The sequence below is a fragment of the Schistocerca serialis genome, chromosome 3, assembly GCF_023864345.2.
Source record: "Schistocerca serialis cubense isolate TAMUIC-IGC-003099 chromosome 3, iqSchSeri2.2, whole genome shotgun sequence".
NCBI lineage: Eukaryota > Metazoa > Arthropoda > Insecta > Orthoptera > Acrididae > Schistocerca > Schistocerca serialis.
This window is the reverse complement of record NC_064640.1, coordinates 112,396,102-112,406,850: the sequence shown is the minus strand read 5'-3', so window position 1 is coordinate 112,406,850 and position 10,749 is coordinate 112,396,102. Positions and strand designations below refer to the sequence as shown.

The window sequence follows — 10,749 nt, the reverse complement described above, 5'->3', positions numbered from 1 at the left end:
TCATGTATTTGTGTTACAGACATTAATTACTTCTGTGGGAAAATCTATATATGTATGTTTATACATTACAAGACAAGAGAAAACCATGTATTTCTGTACATACATGTACACACCTATGTAACTTTTATAAGAAAGAAGCGTACAATTAAACGTCCAAGATTTGAGAGCAAATCTTCCTCCAGTAGTGGAGATGTAATGACCAAATCATGAAGGGTTGCCAGGAAAAAGTAAAATAATCTAACAGGAGAATGGTCCAATAAGACATGTCGAAACCTACCCTGAAATTTTTTACACAGGAAGAAGACAACGAAAGAAATGCATTGCCAAAACTTTAGCTGCTAAGAGGCACTGCAAGCATTTTTTCCACACAAAGAACAGCTTATAACAGCAGTTTCTACAGCCCTGCCTGCCTAACACGCCTCGGTGAATCACTCACGCAGCGCCACATAGCAGAATTATCCAGAGTTCATAGAGACCGATTTTAAGAACCTAAAACCTGGTTTACTATGGAGCAAATGGAAGCAAACATGTGTGAATGATCATTTGCAGAAAATTCACTACCATTCCCTTGTATCTGGGTGGAATCATTTAAGAGGGAAAGGAAGAGAACACGAGGTAGCAAACATTGCTAATGAGCACTGTTTTATTACTTTTTAGCTTTTGGAGCTAATCTTTGGCATACATGGTACAACTCTATCTTATTAGAGCCACAACATGAAACTTCTCTTTTCATTGAGGATTGTGTTGCATGGCGGGCGCACTGTTCTTGACAGAGTATGCAAAATGGCAGAGGGAAGGAAGAATTTAAATGTCTCAATTTGTATGGAAGCTTGACATGCGTGGAGATCATGCACTCACACGGAATTTCATCTCCATCTCTCCTTAGCACTGGTCGAAAATTTTGCTTGTATGTCGGCTACCATTTTTCCCAGGTGACACAGCTAGCATTTCCACTACGCGTGTAGGGTCTAAAGGTCATATTCTTTTTTTCCCCCCTAAAATAACAATGGTCTAGTGGCAAAACCGGCACTTCGCGATCCAAAGTGCACGGAATCATATCCCGTTCAGACCACACATTTTTCACTACGATTTTTAACCAAGCATTCATTTCTCACAGTTGTTGGAGTGACCACGAAAGGCATGTGGTTCGGATTCCATGATAAACTGCAGGTCTCCATTTTCCAATTAGGTAATGGGGGAAGTTTAGGGACACGTAAGCAGCTGCAGTGGCACCCAGTTGAAAGACCTGCAAGAGGCCTACCAAGTACAACAGATAGAATTCTCTTCTGCTCGTGCTTGTTTGGTCCGGTGGAAACCTGGCTTAAACTATATAAACATTTTTTTTTAATAACTTCATAATGACAGTTCACTTCTTGCACATGCAATTCTGATAAAAGTGACTAGCAGAGAAAATAAAATCATGGCAGTGTTTGATGTAATGGCATTATCGTATACGAATGTGTCATTGCATTCATTGACTGGACAACTGACATTCTCTTTTTTTCACACCGAAACGATAAAGTGTGGGTGTGCACACAGTTCTTTCACAAAACCTGAGTGATCAGCATTATATACAGCAGTTGGGGGGATAACAGCAAGCTGTGAATTTCTCTATAGCATTGTCTATCACTGGCAGCTGCTCTACACGTTTACGTGATGTAAACTTGGTAATTTTGCAACTTCCTATTCTGTATGATTTCTTGAACCTGCGTAGCCCAGTCGACAAAGCCTGGAAATAAGCAATGTTCATGTCAGATGCCATTCGGTGGGCCCAGTCACATAGATCTCCATCGGTAACCATGCATCGCCTCTCACGAGCAGTTCTAAACCTTTAAACAGTTTTTCTTACTTCATGTATTTCTTCTTCCATTTGTACAGTTCACGCTCTGATTTTACGAAATGAAAATGCCTTTGCACACTACATAACTTCAAGTGTTTTTTCCCCTCCTTCATTTAACCGATATTTCACTGTCTTTTCTTTGTCATTGAAAGCTGTTGCAGTACGTGTTTTCCTTAGGCTTGGAAGGTATAATTCGTCAGAACTGATACTGGCACAACTGACGTAGTTCTAACTACAATTCATGGAATTGTCACAGTTAAGCTTCTAAGTAGGTATGTTATGACACATGTTGAGTTATGTCAACATTACAGAGAGAACTAACTACCACCATATATGAGCATTGCGAAAGAGCAGTAACCGGGAAATTTCATTATGTAAGTAAATATTTTGATGGGTAAGAACAGTGTACTTTTGGACATATTTAAAATGGAAGCAGCCAATGTTCCTAGTCCCACTTTTGAAAACAAAGCACTTTTGTACCAATGTTCACTATACTAGACATCTCCAATGTTTCAAGTCAGGTTCAGGAGAGTGAATACAAGCTGCACCATTCAAGTTAATTATACAATAACTATGGTTTGTACCATTGGAAGCATATTTTCAGTAACAAGGAAATAACTAGACATAAATCTGTGGACCTCTAAAATAGGAGAGAAATTATCAACATTGTAAATGTACCTTATTGGAAGCAATGGTTAAAAATTATAATACTGTGTGGTTCTGACAAAAAACAGTGCAAAAATTACACAAATAATGAAATAAAAGGTTCATACATAAGATCCAAGAAGGGACTGTATGAAATTGATTACTTTCTTCCACATGAACCTTTCCCATGACAACCATTAAAAATAAAAACATGATGTATTTATGAAACAATTCATGGCTGTTGTCTCCCATATACTAGATTTGCCAGACTTAGCACCTTGTTGTTCAATGAGAAGTTGGTTTAATCACAATTCGAATTCTAGCAAAATATATTGATACAATATAAAACTTGACAAAGGATGAATTCTTCAGAAGCTATGCCATTTTGCCACATCCTTGTATCAGAATTGTGTAAGAACTTATTAAAGAGCAAGTGCCTGTATTATGTTTCCAAACTTCAGTTTCATTTCTACAATTTCACTTGAGATCCACATGATCAAACTTGGTACAAGACATTTAGTATATCAACAGTTGCATACAAGGATTATGCATCTATCCATTCTGTCTTCACAGAATGGACATGAACTTTGTGAAAACAGAATTTTTACAAGCATAACATTAGTACAAAAAATTAATTAACAAGAAAAAATAAAATTGCTTAAATGATTATAAATATGGGGTAAAGAAATAAATATCTTTGAATTCATTATATAGCATTGCTTCTAAAGACACAGAAATATAATTCTTCCTAAGACATTAGAGTTCCTTTCTTTAATGATAGTGTAAAGGAAATACTTGAAATCAGAGTGGTGAAAAATTCTTCCACTATTAATTTATTGAACAGTGTTCTCAGTCTGTTGTTCATTAAGTACTTTCCATTGAAGACATACTAAAATTTCTCCAACTGTTCACATTTCGTTGGCAAATAACATACAAAATACTATTACAGTGATTGACAAAAAATCAGTATACAAACTTTGTAAAACAAATAACTAACAACAAATGTCAATATTTATTAAACGACAAACAGGTTTGAATTATGTAATTACAGATAATTACAAAACACAGAGGCAATGACCTCACGAGGATCACAAAAAGCATCTGTAATTACACAATGCGTTACACAAATTATGTACCATGAGACAGAAGTAGTTGTGACATTGGCATTTACAATTTTCTGTGTTCAATATCAACATACTGCATGTCTACATGTGTTGCAGACTTACATGGAAACAAATTCAGTGAGCCTACTATCTGTGAAATGTCGTTACTGCTGAGTCAAATTGTTTGAATTTTGGTCACCAAGTTTCTCGATTTCTTAACTATTTGAAAAAAACTAAAGAAAAAGACAAAATATTGACAATATACTCAAACTTTAGGAATTATGGATTCTTCTTCAAAATTCCCAACATTCCATCAACTTCTGTTAAACAAAAGAAATATGGACATCGATCTATATACTTGAAAAGTACAAGCTCTGCATAAAAATAAAAGAAACCATAAAAATAAAAAAATTGCACTGTGGGTCTTGATTGTCATAAGTAACTCACAAAGTAATATAAGTCACATGCTTTTTCACTTATAGAACTTATAAAATGTGTAATAAGAAATATTTAGACTAGACAACAAAAAACAAAGTACACTTTGTCAATTTTCCACTTTGTAAAAGGCTCCTCCTTGAACCTTCTTACTTGTGCTCCAACCGTCTCCTCGCATCCTACCTCCTTCCCCTCCCTCCCCCCTACCTCAGTTCCATTTCCCTCTGATATTACCCCTTGATCCACTCTTCTCGATGGCTTCCCCCACCCCTCTCTCTCTCTCCCTCTCTCTCTCTCTCCACACACACACACACACACACACACACACACACACACACACACACAAAATGCCAGTGCTGGAACCCAGAAGAACAGCATCATCAATTTAAATGACAACAAATATGAATCACATTCCATTTCTTTCTGAAAATACTCTCGTTAATTTTTTAACTTTCTTGCTGTGCTGATATTACAGAAGGTCTAACCAATATGTTATAAAGAAGCAGGAAAAGTACATCTTATTTTTGAGGAAGGTGGACCTGTCATTGTTATCAGCAGCAGAAAATGTAGCTACAGCAACCCCCTTCAAACATCTAATGTAAAATTGTAGGATACTCAAGTCAGTCAGGAGTTTGTAACATGATTTTGCCAAATAAAGAAAGGCACTAGCAAATTATGAATTTGCTTTGAAAAAATTCTACGAGAATGTCACTGAAATACATAGAAAGAACTTTTTCATTGTGTACCTGTGTGATTTTAATTGTTGAATGACATCAGCTTTCTGTCTGGGCCATCTAAGATGAAATGAAGCAACAGGCACTAGTTCTGGGCTCTACACTGTAGTCTCTTATCTGATCAATTACTTATCTCACATCAAAGAACTAAAAACTGAGAGCATGTCTCCCATTTATATTTTTAGGGTTTTGAAATTCTTCTGTATAAGAAGGAAGATTAGAGTAGAAGGTCCCATCAACAATGATGTCCTTAGAGACTGAGCACATGCTTGGACTGCGAAACAATGAGGAAGGAAATAAGACATGGTCCTCTTCATATGAATAAAGACTTTAGGAAAGGACAAAAAATGCAAATCTGGAGGCCCATCAGGAATTTGAACTGCCCTCCTCCTCAATCCAAGTCCAGTGGCTAAACCATTGTCCCTCCTCATTCAATCCAATAAAAGAGCGATCCTTACTTGCCACACTACAACTCTCACTTTTTTCAGTCTGCTGGAATGCACAAACACTTGCAAGAAACTTTAAATTCCTTTACTGTCCCATGTATCATTACTGGTGTAAATTCCAAAATGGACATAACTAAAAATATTGCAACATTAAATAACAATATGAAAACCATAACATTTAGTGAAAATACCTTGATCCACTCTTCAAAATAAATAAATTATTTTCCCATGTATAGAGGGGGAGGGGGTGGGGAGGAGGTAGTAGCACAAGTTAAATTATTTCCACTCAAAATCTCCATCAGAAACAAGTATAAAACACAATATCACTTGGCTACTATAGTTATAAATGAGCTATCACCAGTTCTAACAGGACTTTCAACTTTTATGGCATGCAGGAACCATCCTGCCAACTTTTACACTTCTATGCTTCCTTCACATAGAATGTTTCCATTTAACAGAATACAAGTTACTAAAAGGATGGATAACAAATAGAATACTGAGTTCAGTCCACTAACACACATTTAAAATTCAAATGAAATCTGGGAAAATCATCACAAAATTATTTCTTGAACACTTGGAATTTCACACCTTCCTCCTCTGTTAAGAATACAAGAAATAATGAAAGAAAACAATTATGCTTCGCACATCACTGTGATTTGAACATGAAGATGATGATGATAGTATGATGATGATGATGATGATGATGATGATGATGATGATGATGATGATGATTAAATGGATACATATTACAGTGTATATCAAGATGCAGAAAAATATGGCCCTTTAATGTAGAAACTTTGTCCTGTTTGTGCATGATGTGATATGCAAAGATGTTAAAATCTGTTCACTGTCCATTAGCTACTGCATAAAAATGTGACATATTGTGCCAAGATTATAAATGTTATTCTAAAAGCATCACGGATGTCAAATAACAGCTTTTTAAAAATAAAAAGCTTAGTTATAAAACTGTCACTAAAAACAAAACAAAAACAAACATAATGCATTTTCACTTGAAAATATTTCTGGTACTTTAAAGACAGCCAAATTCAAGAGCAAAGACAATCTCCTCAGCTGTCAATCTATCTTCACTAATCTTTGGAAGTGCGTGCAGCACACAAGTCACTGGAAACACTATTAGCTAAGATATATGAAACTGTTCTTGCGTGATAGCTTCTAATGCACATCATAAGGCGATGTTTCAGATCTGTTGAACTATTTTTTTTTTCTTAATTTTCTTTTTGAAGGCTCCCACAGGAAAACTGCTGAAAGCATAAAAATTGCAATTAGTGCTGTATTAAACTACCATTTCATTCTCATAGAGAAAGATCAGAACACAATGACATAATCATTAGACACTTACAGTAAATTTAAATACACAAGAGGTAAAACACATTTCTTATACTGCTGCAAAAGTTACAATACTCTTAATTTAATTGAACTCTGTAAAAATCAATATTTTATCTCAACCAGAAGAAAAGTCTAGCAATGACAGCAATGCTGTAAAATGTCGTATTTTTGAGAAAAATGAAATAATATGTATACCATTTTATTGCCTGACTTGCTGCACAAGTCGGTGGCTCAGTGGTAAAATGTCATGGGATTTTTATCTGTCACTTATCACTTCTTTCTCCACTGGCAATTTTTGTTAATGCGAAAAATGCTGAATTGTACACTAGTTTAGAATCCATGTTAAACTTAGGTCCTCCTGTAACTGGTTGGTTAAGTCAATTCAGAGGTCAGGGGAAGCAATGACCCAACAGCTCTAATAGGTCCATGCTTAGTAAAGCACTGTGGTGTGCAAATCAACCTTCAGGTTTATGTCAGCTTTACTTTTCTTTTCTTTTTTATCCTGATCGATACTCCTCTCCAGAAATACAGAACAGGTGGAAATACTGATGCCCTGTGGTCCCGTGTGTGTGTGTGTGGGGGGGGGGGGGGGGGGGGGGACGTACGTGCACTATACTCCAAGTATTTCTGAACATACTGTCATTATGTCTGGCACACAATTCTCTTGGGTGGGGTAGCAAATAATGAAGGTAACAGAAAGGACAGACAAAATTGTTTATATGAAAATACGCTGACATGCAGCCTGGCATTGCTTTCAGAAAACAATAAACAAAGTTTGCATGTTAGTTATAACCAACCCAACACAACAGGGTATTTCAAAGAGGTAACTTTCTCACTTCAAATTAGCTTTTCACTCACTGAAGACAACTGTCACCTCTCTTCTCCTATACAGGTGAACCAAAATTCATGCACTTAGATGAAACATCACAGTACCTTACATACAAACAGCACAAATACACCTATAAGAAAATTTCATCCTGCACACATTTTCGGTAGGAAATGGAGGCCAAAGAATGGCAGTTTGGCAACACTACACTTACACATATGACAACTCTCTTCATTCAATACTGTGTAGCTTTGCAGCTCAGTTAGTACAGTGAACAGAGTTTTGCATTAGAGGACTCAAGGTTTGGATTTTGGGAGTATGTCCAATTTTTATAAATTTTTGTTTTCTAATTTTGATCTGCCCAATAATGCTGTAATATACATTGTTTCTCAAGCAATATATATCCTACAACTAGTTTTTCTAACAGCAAACGCAACAATTGTTGCTCAGAAATTTTCATGAGGGATAATAGTCATTCTGAAATAAATTACTAGTCATAAGACAGTAATAACTACAAAACGTATCAATGTGGAGAAGTTAAACATACATACTACATTCTGTAAGAACAGCCTGTTGTAATACTTTAAATACGCTATCAGCGATAGCACATCTCTCGCAAAATGTATTTAGTCTTCAGAGTATAGGCTCAAAGCGACATTCTTGTGATTCACTCGATCATGCTTCTCAGAACTCTTCACAACACAGTTGCATCCACAGTTACAAGATCAACATGGAAGTGTGCTACCACTTCCTGGGAGCGGCCCCTCATGAATACCGCTACATATTTCTTCTGAAGCGTGCAGGTGCACCACTGTATTTGAAATACAAGCTCTGTTGAACATGAAGTGGAATGTATTCTACTGCTTTGAGCAAATTGTTTGTGAGAAATGCACGATATCTTCACTCAGTGCTCAGGAAACATGTAGGGATATAAGATACTATCTCCCAATATTCAGGCCCATATGTTGATGCTAAAACAGACCTATTATTGATGGCTGCTGGTGTCATGGGGATTGTAGGGTTTGATCATACAGAAGATACCATGTTGTGTAAATGCAGATTCATCAGACCATATTACAATTGGTATGAAGTTACTGTTGCCTTCCTGCAGTTGTTAGAGCTATTCACAAAACTGTGAACTTCAGGATACCGGTTTTGCATTAAGAAAAAATGATGGGGCAGGGGGGAGGGGGAGGGGGGAAGCCCTGCAACACATCAACAACCATGTACTCTAAGACATGCAGTTGCCTTGCTGCTTCATACATACACTACTGGCCATTAAAATTGCTACACCAAGAAGAAATGCAGATGATAAACAGGTATTCATTGGACAAATATATTATACTAGAACTGACATGTGATTACATTTTCACGTAATTTGGGTGGATAGATCCTGAGAAATCAGTACCCAGAACAACCACCTCTGGCCATAATAACGGCCTTGATATGCCTGGGCATTGAGTCAAACAGAACTTGGATGGCGTGTACAGGTACAGCTGCCTATGCAGCTGCAACATGATACCACAGTTCATCGAGAGTAGTAACTGGCGTATTGTGACAAGCCAGCTGCTCAGCCATCATTGACCAGACGTTTTCAATTGGTGGGAGATCTGGAGAATGTGCTGGCCAGGGCAGCAGTCGAACATTTTCTGCATCCAGAAAGGCCTGTAAAGGACCTGCAACATGCAGTCGTGCATTATCCTGCTGAAATGTAGGGTTTTGCAGGAATCGAATGAAGGGTAGAGCCACGGGTCGTAACATATCTGAAATGTAATGTCCACTGTGCCGTCAATGCGAACAAGAGGTGACCAAGACGTGTAACCAATGGCAGCTCATACCATCACGCCGGTGATATGCCAGTATGATGATGACGAATACACACTTCCAAAGTGCGTTCACCGCGATGCCGTCAAACACGGATGCGACCATCATGATGCTGTAAACAGAACCGGGATTCATCCGAAAAAACGACATTTTGCCATTCGTGCACCCAGGTTCATCGTTGAGTATACCATCGCAGGCGCTCCTGTCTGTGATGCAGCGTCAAGGGTAACTGCAGCCATGGTCTCCGAGCTGATAGTCCATGCTGCTGCAAACATTGTCGAACTGTTCGTGCAGATGGCTGTTGTCTCGCAAACGTCCCATCTGCTGACTCAGGGATTGAGACATGGCTGCACGATCTGTTACAGGCATGCGGATAAGATGCCTGTCATCTCTACTGCTAGTGATACGAGGCTGTTTGGATCCATCACGGCATTTTGTATTACTCTCCTGAACCCACTGATCCTATATTCTGCTAACAGTCACTGGATCTTGACCAACGCGAGCAGCGATGTCGCGATATGATAAACCGCAATTGCAATAGGCTACAATCCAATCTTCAACAAAGTCAGAAAAGTGATGGTATGCATTTCTCCTCCTTACACAAGGCATCACAACAACGTTTCACCAGGCAACGCCAGTCAACTGCTGTTAGTGTATGAGAAATCGGTTGGAAACTTTCCTCATGTCAGTACGTTGTAGGTGTCGCCACAAGTGCCAACCTTGTGTGAATGCTCTGAAAAGCTAATCATTTGCATATCACAGCATCTTCTTCCTGTCGGTTAAATTTTGCGTCTGTAGCATGTCATCTTCGTGGTGCAGCAATTTTAATGGCCAGTAGTGTAGTTTGTTGAGGCTTTCGGTGTATAGCTTCTTAACAGATTCTTCATCAGACAGACATAGAAAACCTCTATTTAACGATGGTGGAAGGAGTGAACCTGTCTCTCAACAGCGAATCTACTGACAATGAAACAAATTTTTGGCTGGATGACACTGATCAGGATACTTAGCAGCATTTTCACAGGCAGTAACCCCAGCCTTGTTATCAGATGCGCCGGGGGTCAAAAGAATGTTGATGGATTTGACATCTATGAATGCTATACTATCACCCATGTTGTTTTACAAAAAATGGCTGATGTTCTCAGCCGTGTCAACAAGTGGTCAGCTGTATGTGTGAGTCACAGCTTGTGGAAACACTGCTTTTGTTCAACATTATTAAACCCATCAATGTCATTCATGAAAGGATTGATTCTAATTGTTTATTTACACTGGGAAAACAGCACAAGATTTTTCCAAGTATCCACTGATGTAGCCAATAATAATAATAATAATAATAATAATAATAATAATAGAATGGAAGAAATAATTTTCACTTGTTGATGATGATGATATGATTATTATGAACTGAGTTTCATCATTTCCTGTGAAGCAGGTTGCTAGCCCCAATAGAGATGTTATGAAACAAAGAAACTTAATGGACATGAAAGTGGTGAGCATGACAGTTGGTACTACTACTTTGCGAGAATGGGTATGACTGAAGCAAAAGAAAGCA

General features: G+C 37.8%; 1 protein-coding gene across 2 annotated transcripts in view; it reads right to left on the bottom strand.

Annotated features, from left to right (window-relative positions):
• Window positions 1–2,629: 2,629 nt before the first annotated feature.
• LOC126469799 (phosphatidylinositol 5-phosphate 4-kinase type-2 alpha) overlaps window positions 2,630–10,749 on the bottom strand; it is a 109,861-nt gene continuing 101,741 nt past the window's right edge. The window contains exon 9 of one of the 2 annotated variants that reach the window (XM_050097056.1): window positions 2,630–6,465. The gene's annotated coding sequence lies outside the window, so the exon portion shown is untranslated. The remainder of the gene's footprint in view (window positions 6,466–10,749) is intronic. The other variant, XM_050097057.1, reaches the window with a different exon arrangement.